We start from the raw sequence: 9,506 nt of genomic DNA, 5'->3' as shown, positions 1-9,506 counted from the left end.
ACTGCTTTTAGATAGTTCCTTTTCCGGGAGCAGAGGGCTGTGGCCCAAGCTGCAGATAAATTCCTAAAACTGTATATTTATGTTATGATTTAGCAAATTATGTACTCTTTAAGATTAAATGTGGTAATACATTAAATTCCCTATGAAACGTCATAACCTGTGGATACATGCAGAGCAGAAGGAATCTTCTCAGCCCCTAATTAGGCACGTGTGCATTCAATAAGTTACCCCAAATTGCAACTCACACAGGCTAGAGCACCGCAACAGATCTTTCTGGGGGAAATGTATTTGTAAGATTTACTCTGAGGTCCAAACTTTAGAATAAGGGGAAAGTACTTATCCTGGGAGAAGAGGGAGCCCTTTCAGTACATTACCAGGACTTGTTGACTGCTTATGTAATAGACATTACCCCCATTTTGCTTTTTAAATATCCCAGGTTTTTCTCAGGTACCCACCTTCTTTGTTATGGTGAAGTTTAATCACATTAATTTCCCTTGCTAGGAATGGGTTTAGGAACAGACTTAGGAAAAATCATGACCCAGGAGGTGAGGGGTGTGTGTGTGTGTGTGTGTGTGTGTGTGTGTGTGTATGAGGCAAAGGACTGCTGGGTGGGTTGCTAAGATTTATTTTTTAGAGGGGACATTGTGACAAAAGCCCTTCTTTAACTGGATTTTGTTGGCTGACACCTGGGGTGGTGGCAGCCAATCTATGTTGTAGAAGAGCAGGAAGAGAGAAAGAACCTAGCTCCTTGATAATGTCATTGAGACACTAAAATAAAAATAAAGCCACCATATAAATAAGCAATATAAATAACTAATGAAATGATAGTATAGGTAACTTTAAAATACGAACCAACATTCTAATTTAATTAAAAAGTATCTTATTTCCTGTAATAGTCAAAGGAAGATATATCCCTAGTGTGAAAGATATATATAATATAAAAGTATATGGACTTAAATGTGGACCTTTCTCTTTACCACAATCTTCCTTTCCTGGGCCTGATCTTACTTCCTGAGAGGTAACCAATGACCACTGTTGGGTATGTATTCTTTTCACTCTTTTACTTTGTACTTAAGTACTAATGTATGCTTACATTTGCCCATATAGTTTTATTTTACAAAATGGAATCATAGCACGTGTCTTCAATGGGATTTTTTTTCACTTAAGTTTAACGTCTTTAGGTTATATTTCCTAGTCATCACGTACAGTGTATATCTGTGTACATATAAAAGCAATTTAGTAAGACAGACTCCTAGAAGAGGGCTTGCTGTGTCAGAGGCTGTGCCTGTTTAACTTTTGGCTGATATGACCAGATTGCTATCTGAATCAGCTTCAGCAAGTTATGCTCTCACCAAAAGTGTATGGGAAAAAGCATTCTATATTTCCTGGAAAACTTTTTGGAGGGCAAAAGACGATCAAACTAATAAGCTGTTTTGTGATAGGTATCAGATTCTACCTTTTTACACTCTTTGACACAGCCATTCCACTTCTAGAAAGTAATCCTACAGATATAGTACACAGGTAGATAAAGATAAAAGAATGGCAGATACAGCAGTACTCACAATCTTGAAGACTTAGGGACAACTCAGTGTCTGGCAAAAGGCAAGTCGTTCAATGAATTTTGATACAGGAGACTGTGTGCTTGAAAAGAGACATTTAATATGTCCCAGCTCAGGGAATATATGTTCAAAGATCACAACCTGAAAATCTAATGGTTTAGTTCCAGCTGTCTTGGGACAGCTCCATAAACATTTACCCCACTGGTAAAAGGTTGAGATCTAGCAAATGAGGCAACAAAATAGAGGACTTCAAATTTATATTCTCAAGTGTTTTATTGTAATTTATTTAAAAGACAAAAAATAAATAAACTGACCTCAGGCTTTAAAAAATGAGTATCAAAATAAACCAACAGAAATTAGGAAGAAAAGTTAATTGACATGAAAGCTATGAAAATTTAAAGCAGAAGTGCAAGCAGAAATGTTTGACAGGATACATGAAATTGTGCAGATAACCTCCAGCCCCCCCCCCCGCCCCAGTATCCATACCTGTCTTTTTATCCAGGAATAGAAGTTTTGATTTTTTTTTTTTTTTTTTTGGGCTGGAAATCTACTCAGGCTGCATTCCTAGCACTCCCTTGCCTCATACTGTGGCTCTATGATTAATTCAGGCAGATGATACATTAACAAAAGTATGGTCAGGAACTTCTGGGAAGGCTAATAAGGGGGCTGAATTACTGGTGAAGTGATTCTTTTATCTTTCCCTTCTTCTGCCTGCTACTGGCCAGAAAGACGAATCTGATCATTAGAGCACCACAGTTGTTGTGAATGATAAGATCACAAGGATGGAAGCTAGGCTGGGGAATCACAGCTTGAAGACTGTGTCTGGGTCCCTCATGATGCCAGAGTGCTAACACAACAGTCCCAGGCTGCACACCTCTGGACCTCTTTTACATGAGAGAGAAATGAACTTTTTCTTGTTTAAGACACTGTTCCTTAATTTTTTTTGTGATATATAACATGTTCTATGTTACATGATACAGAATACACATTTTTGTTTAAAAAGAATAATAGAATAAAAAAGGAAATTCCTGGCAAACGTAATTAAGAGGGAGCGAGAGAAAGAGAAAATAAGTGTACAATGTTAATAATGAGATACATTACAGAAAAGCTTAAAGATTTATATTAAAGCATCTTGTACAAACTCATGATAATAAATTTGGAAACTGAGAGAAATGGACAACTTACTATCAAAACACAAAATATCCCATTTGACCCAAAAATGATACAGAAAATTTGAACAGACCAATAACCACAGCTGAATTCAGTGGCAGGCTCAGATGGTTTTACTGCTGAGTTTAATCTCAGTTCATAGATCATGTAATTCCTATGCTATTTAAATAATTGCAGTCCACAGAAAGAGATGAAAGACCCCTAATTCATTGTATAAAGTATCATAAAGATAGCACACCAGAGAAAATAAGATGAATTTTGATTACAAGTATAGAAGCAAATATTTCAAATAAAGTATTGGAAGTCTGAATCCAGCTATCCATTTATAAAATTATGATATAAACAAATGGGATTAATTTCAGTAATGCAAGGACTTCAGAAACAAGAACTTTATCAACATATTTCATTATACCAACAAACTAAAGGACATCAATAGATGTTGAAAAGTTATTCAGTTAAATACAGAGCTACTGTGAATAACTGCAAAGAGTTGGATTAGAAGAAAGCTATTTAAACAAATGCTATTTACTAAAATAACCAGTGATATATTTTTTAAAATTTGTTTATTTTATTTATTTATTTTTGGCTATGTTGGGTCTTCGTTGCCCGTGCGTGGGCTTTCTCTAGTTGTGGTGAGCAGGGGCCACTCTTCATTGCGGTGCAAGGGCTTCTAGTTGTGGTGCCTTCTCTTGTTGCCGAGCATGGGCTCTGGGCGTGCGGCGGGCTCAGTAGTTGTGGCTCCTGGGCTCTAGAGCGCAGGCTCAGTACTCGTGGCGCATGGGCTTAGCTGCTCTGCGGCATGTGGGATCTTCCTGGACCGGGGCTCGAACCCGTGTCCCCTGCATTGGCAGGTGTATTCTTAACCATTGCGCTACCAGGGAAGCCCCAACCAATGATATTCTAAAGGGTAAAATATTAGTATATTTACCATTAAAAACTGGAATCAGCACTGCTCACTTCGCATATTCCTTAATTTTCACTTTAGCCCTTTGAGAAGGAGACTTAATATCCTCGTTTTCAAGGTGGAGAAAGTGAGGCTGAAAGCGGCTAGGGTAATTTACTCTAGCTAGTTAGCAGGGAGTCAGGTTTTGCACTCAGGCAATCTGGTGCAGGGCAGTTTTTCTTTCTCCTGCATCTAAGCCTGTTTATTTGGTTTCCCCTGACCTCTGCCAGCAGCTTCGCCCGCAGCTTCTGGAACCCAGGAGGCCCAGCCGCCCACTGCAGAGCCACGACATTGAGGTCCACGGGGGTGTCACGGTCAGGGGGTCCACCACTTCCTTCCGAATCAGCCTGTCATACAAGCAAGGGTGGCCACGGCGCCCGGCACGGCGTCATCCAGGCCGGCGCGGGTCACGGCGCACACGTCACTCACCGCGCATGCGCCGGCCGACACGGTCCACGGGGTCGCCAAGTGCGGCGGGAAGCGAGTCGTAGGCCAGACGTGAGCCTTTTCTCCCCCCGCGTGGGGCCTATCACGACGCGCGACAGCTGCTCTAGCTCGGTTGTGTACAGGCTCATAAAACCTTGGCCTCGGGGGCCAGACGGAGCCGGAAGCTGGCAGCGCCTTGTCCTTGCCTGCGGGCTGCCCTAGGCCTGGTGGGGCGTCACCCGGGAGGCTCCCCGAGGCGGCCCTGGGCGTGCGGGGGTTGAGGAGCCTCTCACGGTGACCGCCTCCTTCTCCAGAGAGCCGCACGCCCAGTCCTCTGCTTCGGCCACTGCGGCGCTTAATGCTGCTCGCACCGCGCGCCCCGCAGCCTCTCGCAGGCCTGTGTCCGCCAGGCGATCTCCTCCTTCCGGTGCAGATGTACCTCGCATTGGCTCACGCTCATACAGGAGGCCATCTGCGGGGATGAAGGGGTCCTGGCAGGGCTGCGGAGACGGGCAGCAGCATCGGGTCCTTGACAGCATCCCGGCCGAGGAATGCTCCGGGCTCCATAGCCTGAGGCCGCCGTGTCCTCGTTCTCCTGGTGAGTGTAGACGGCCCCTGCCGTGCAGTTCTTCCTGTGTCTATTGACCCTCACCGTCGCCTCTTCTTTCCTGCCTGGCTTTTCCAACATCGCCCCTCCCGCCGGAAAGGAACCAGAGAATTAGGTCTCCTATTAATTCAGCCAGCTCTCTCTGGATTGGTGTTTTCATGCCGTGTCTTTTTCCAGCCTTTTCCTGTTTATCTGTTCCTTCTGTTGAAAGCTGGTATTTTGTGGGTGACAGATAGTTCTTTATTTTAAAATTCGGTTTGACAGCCTCTCTTACTTGTAGTGTTTACACAATTTATATTTAATGTTATTATTGACATGGTGGGATTTAAATCTGCCATCTTGCCTTTTGTTTTCTATTTGTCCCACCTGTTTTTGGATCCTTTCCCCCTCTTTCCTGCCTTCTTTGGGGTTAATAGAGTATTTTTTTTAAGTGCTGTCATTTTGATAAGCTCACTGTGTATCCAGATGAATAAACTCTTGTCCTTCCTTATAAAAGAGTTGTTTCCCCAATAGTGCAGACTATCTGCCTGGATAAAGTGAATTGCAAGAATTTTCTGAAGGTAATAGTGAAGTTATTTCTTAGGTTGCTGTCTTATCTTCCTGCACTAGGCTCTGCTGGAGCAAATAGTTAATGCTATGTTTGACACAGGTCATCTCAGCTCTCAGAACAAATATTTAAGTTTAATTTATCCACAGAGTAAGAGAATGGATGAAGCATGGCATTATTACACTCTTGAATATTTTACAGCAGTGAAAATTAATGTAGCCAAAGGAATTAGCATGAAAATGCTGAATCTCAAAAACAGTGAAAAGAAAGCAAGTTGTTAATGATTATATACAGTATGAAATCATTCATGTCAGTTTAAGAACAGATAAGTAGTCAAACTACAAATCAAATAAAACAGGAACGATGAAAACAAAATTCAGAAGAGTTCCTTGCCCCTTTTCCCACAAGATAAAATAAGAGAAGGCAGTGATCAGGGAGTGTCCCAGTGAGAGTTTCAATAGTTCTGTCCATTTGTTAAGGTAAATGGACTATTCATGGTTCTTTAACTTATACACGTGCAAACTCTGTATACATTACATATTTTTTTATTTTTAGAAATATTCATTTTAAGAATGCGAAATACTAAGCTTTCGTGGTACTGAAAACATGCAGTCCTCCTCTTCTTGTTTCATCAAATATCATCAGGCACGCAGTCACCAGTAAACCGAGGTCTTTTCAGGTTGCCTCCACACTCCAGCCCTCAGTTTTATCTGCAAGACAGGGAGAAACGTTTTATGACCACTAAAGTTCCTTACAGATAAATAAAATGCTTTGGTTTTATAACGGTATTTGAACCTGCCCCCCCCCAGAATCCCACCTGGAATCAGAATGTATCATTACTCGATTTCAATCTTTTTTTTTTTTTTTGGAGCAGCAGCTAATGCAATGTAAACAAGAAATATTTACAATAAATATTGGGGAAAAGAGACATGTTGGTGACGTGATTGTAAAGTTAAAAAGCCCATAAAGCTCTATAAAATATGAGAATTAAGAAAAGAATTTGATAACGTAGTGAAGGAAATCATGAAGGGCCGAGTGCTGAGGGTGCTTTCTATGATAAGTGCTAAGAAGAAAAAAAGAGTAAGATGTTGTGTAAGAGATTGTGAAGAGGCTAGTTGAGAGGGATCGAAGAAGGTGTCTCTGAAGAGGTGACATTTTAGCAAGACCTTGAATGATTAGACTTGTGTTGACCTGAGATGCAGGATGAGTGTCAAATGTTACACCTTGAGGTACCCCCAGTTGGCGACGCATGGTTTCAGGGAAGGAGGTGGTGATAGCTTTAAAGGACCCGAAGGACACAACTTTTCCCAGGGGAACGTTGGAAGATACTGGCAGGAGTCCGCGAAAGGAGCTTACTCTGCATGGTCGTAGGCAGAGAGCGTCTTGCCCTGCTTCCAGCCATTCTGCTGTTCCTGATGGGCTGGCCGATGGTGAGCCAGGCCAGGAGCTGGGAATGGCTCTTTACAGATCTCAGATTTATCCTCCTTTTGGGGCAAGAACAAACCCTTCTACCCAAGCCTGCTGGTTTTGGACATGTTGGAAACATTCTTTTCCTGCAAGGGAGAGGAAAAATTCCAACAGCCAAAGACGACCAAGGCAAACTCTTTGTCCAACAAAGAAGATTTACTGACTTACTGCAACGGGGCGGGGACTGGGGGGGGTATGCTAGTGAACTGTGAAGTGTCTCTTGATAAGAAGGAGCTGGGAGGGTGTTTTTAAACTGAGGCTTGTGCTTGAGTTAAATGATTCTTAGGAAGGGTTAGAGGCAGCAGGAATCATCTCTGAGTTACTTGCTATCATCGAGAGGTGGAAGTTGCAAAGCTGGGCTACGGACATCTTTTGTGAGAAACCAGTAGCCCTCAAAGAAGAGGGTCATTATGATACTCTACGGCCGCAGCATGACCTTTGGAGAAATATCCTTTAATGTTAACTTTGCAGTTGGCTTTATTGTGTCTGTTATCAAAATCTGGTTAATGGCAGGCCTGATATTTAATACCTCAGAGGAAAAGTGTCCCTGACATCTTTAGGAAATCAGGGGTGTGATCAATAGTGTTTTTAGCCCCGTTGTGCTTGAAGTGCAGAATAAACCCACAGAATAGCCACAGGCTGGCTTAAGTTGGACCAGGTATCTTCCATCCAAGGCAGATTGGCCCTAGTTAGGAATAGAGTCTGAATTGAAATGGCCTATTTTGCTGAACCGCAAAGTGAATCTAAATACGTATTTTTTTATTGAACCAAAAAAAATTTCCCCAAAAACTATTACTCAAGGGAAAACAACCTAACAAACCAGTTCAAATGAAAATGTGACGAAGCTAACTTTTTTGTTTTTTATTATTGTAAAAACACATAACATTAAATTTGCCATCTTGGCCATTTTGAAGTGTACAGTTCAGTAGTTTAAAGTATATTCACATTATTGTGTAAAGTATATTTACATTATCGTCTAAATTCAGATCTCTAGAACTTTATCATTTTGCAACACTGAAACTCTACATCTGTTAAACACTACTTCCCTCCTCCCCTCCCCTCAGCCCTTGGGAACGACCTTTCTGTTTTCTGTTTCTATAATTTTGACTCTTTTAGATATTTCGTATGAGTGGACTTATATATTTATTTGTCTTTTTGCACCTGACTTATTTCATTTAGCATAAATGTCCTCGGGGTTCATCCATGTTGTAGCCTGATAGGATTTCCTTCCTTTTTAAGGCTGCGTAAAATTCAATCTTATGTATGTACCACATGTTTTTATCCATTAATCTGTTGTGGGAATTTGGGTTGCTTTCACCTCCTGGCTATTGTTAATTATGCTGCAATACACATGGATGTGCAAATGTCTCTTCAGGATCCTGCTCTGAGTTCACTGTATATATACCCAGAAGTGAGATTGCTGGATCATATGGTAATCCTATTTTTTAATTTTCTGAGGAAGCTCCGTATTTCCTCCATATGGAACGCCATTGTTTTCCATAATGGCTACCCCATTTGCATTCCCAGCAATGCACAAGGATTCTAACGTCACATCCTCCAGAACACTTATTTTCTTTTGATACTGGCACCCCAGATGGATATGAGGTGCTATTTCATTGTGGTTTTGATTTACATTTCTCTAATTATAAGTGATGTTGAGGATCTCTTTATGTGCTTATTGGTCATTTGTATATCTTCTTTGGAGAAATATCTATTAAAGTTCTTTGTCCATTTTTTAAATCAGATTTTTAGTTTCTTGTCATTGTTGAGTTACATAAGCTTCTTATACATTCGAGATGTTAACCCTTTATCAGGTATATGATTTGCAGTTATTTTCTCCCATTCTATAGGTACCTTTTCACTCTGTTCATTGTTTCTTTTGACATGAAGAAAATTTTAAGTTTAGTATAGTCCTTTTTGTCTGTTTTTAATTTTGTTTCTTGTGCTTTTGGTATATCATATCCGAGAAATCATTACAAAATCCAGTGTCCTGAAGCTTTTCCCTTACGTTTTCTTTTTTTAATTTCATTTTTTTTTTATACAGCAGGTTCTTATTAGTCATCCATTTTATACACATCAGTGTATACCTGTCAATCCCAATCGCCCAATTCATCACCACCCCCCCAGCCCCCGCCGCTTTCCCCCCTTGGTGTCCATATGTTTGTTCTCTACATCTGTGTCTCAATTTCTGCCTGCAAACCGGTTCATCCGTACCATTTTTCTAGAATCCACATATATGCGTTAACATACGATATTTGTTTTTCTCTTTCTGGCTTCCTTCACTCTGTATGACAGTCTCTAGATGCATCCACGTCTCTACGAATGGCCCAATTGCGTTCCTTTTAAAGGTTGAGTAATATTCCATTGTATATATGTACCACATCTTCTGTATCCATTCGTCTGTCGATGGACATTTAGGTTGCTTCCATGACCTGGCTATTGTAAATAGTGCTGCAATGAACATTGGGGTGCATGTGTCTTTTTGAATTATGGCTTTTTCTGGGTATATGCCCAGTAGTGGGATTGCTGGGTCATATGGTAATTCTATTTTTAGTTTTTTAAGGAACCTCCCTACTGTTATACATAGTGGCTGTATCAATTTACATTCCCACCAACAGTGCAGAGGGGTGCCTTTTCTCCACACCCTCTCCAGCATTTGTTGTTTGTAGTTTTTCTGATGATGCCCATTCTGACTGGTGTGAGGTGATACCTCATTGTAGTTTTGATTTGCATTTCTCTAATAATTAGTGATGTTGAGCAGCTTTTCATGTGCTTCTTGGCCATCTG

General features: G+C 41.1%; 1 pseudogene; it reads right to left on the bottom strand.

Moving 5' to 3' along the window:
• Window positions 1-2,070: 2,070 nt before the first annotated feature.
• LOC115857027 (nitric oxide synthase-interacting protein pseudogene) lies at window positions 2,071-4,786 on the bottom strand (annotated as a pseudogene).
• Between the last annotated feature and the right edge of the window lie 4,720 nt (window positions 4,787-9,506).

Source organism: Globicephala melas, chromosome 19 (genome assembly GCF_963455315.2).
Source record: "Globicephala melas chromosome 19, mGloMel1.2, whole genome shotgun sequence".
Classification (NCBI taxonomy): Eukaryota; Metazoa; Chordata; class Mammalia; order Artiodactyla; family Delphinidae; genus Globicephala; species Globicephala melas.
Note: the sequence above shows the minus strand (reverse complement) of the source record. Positions and strands in the feature narration are given on the sequence as shown.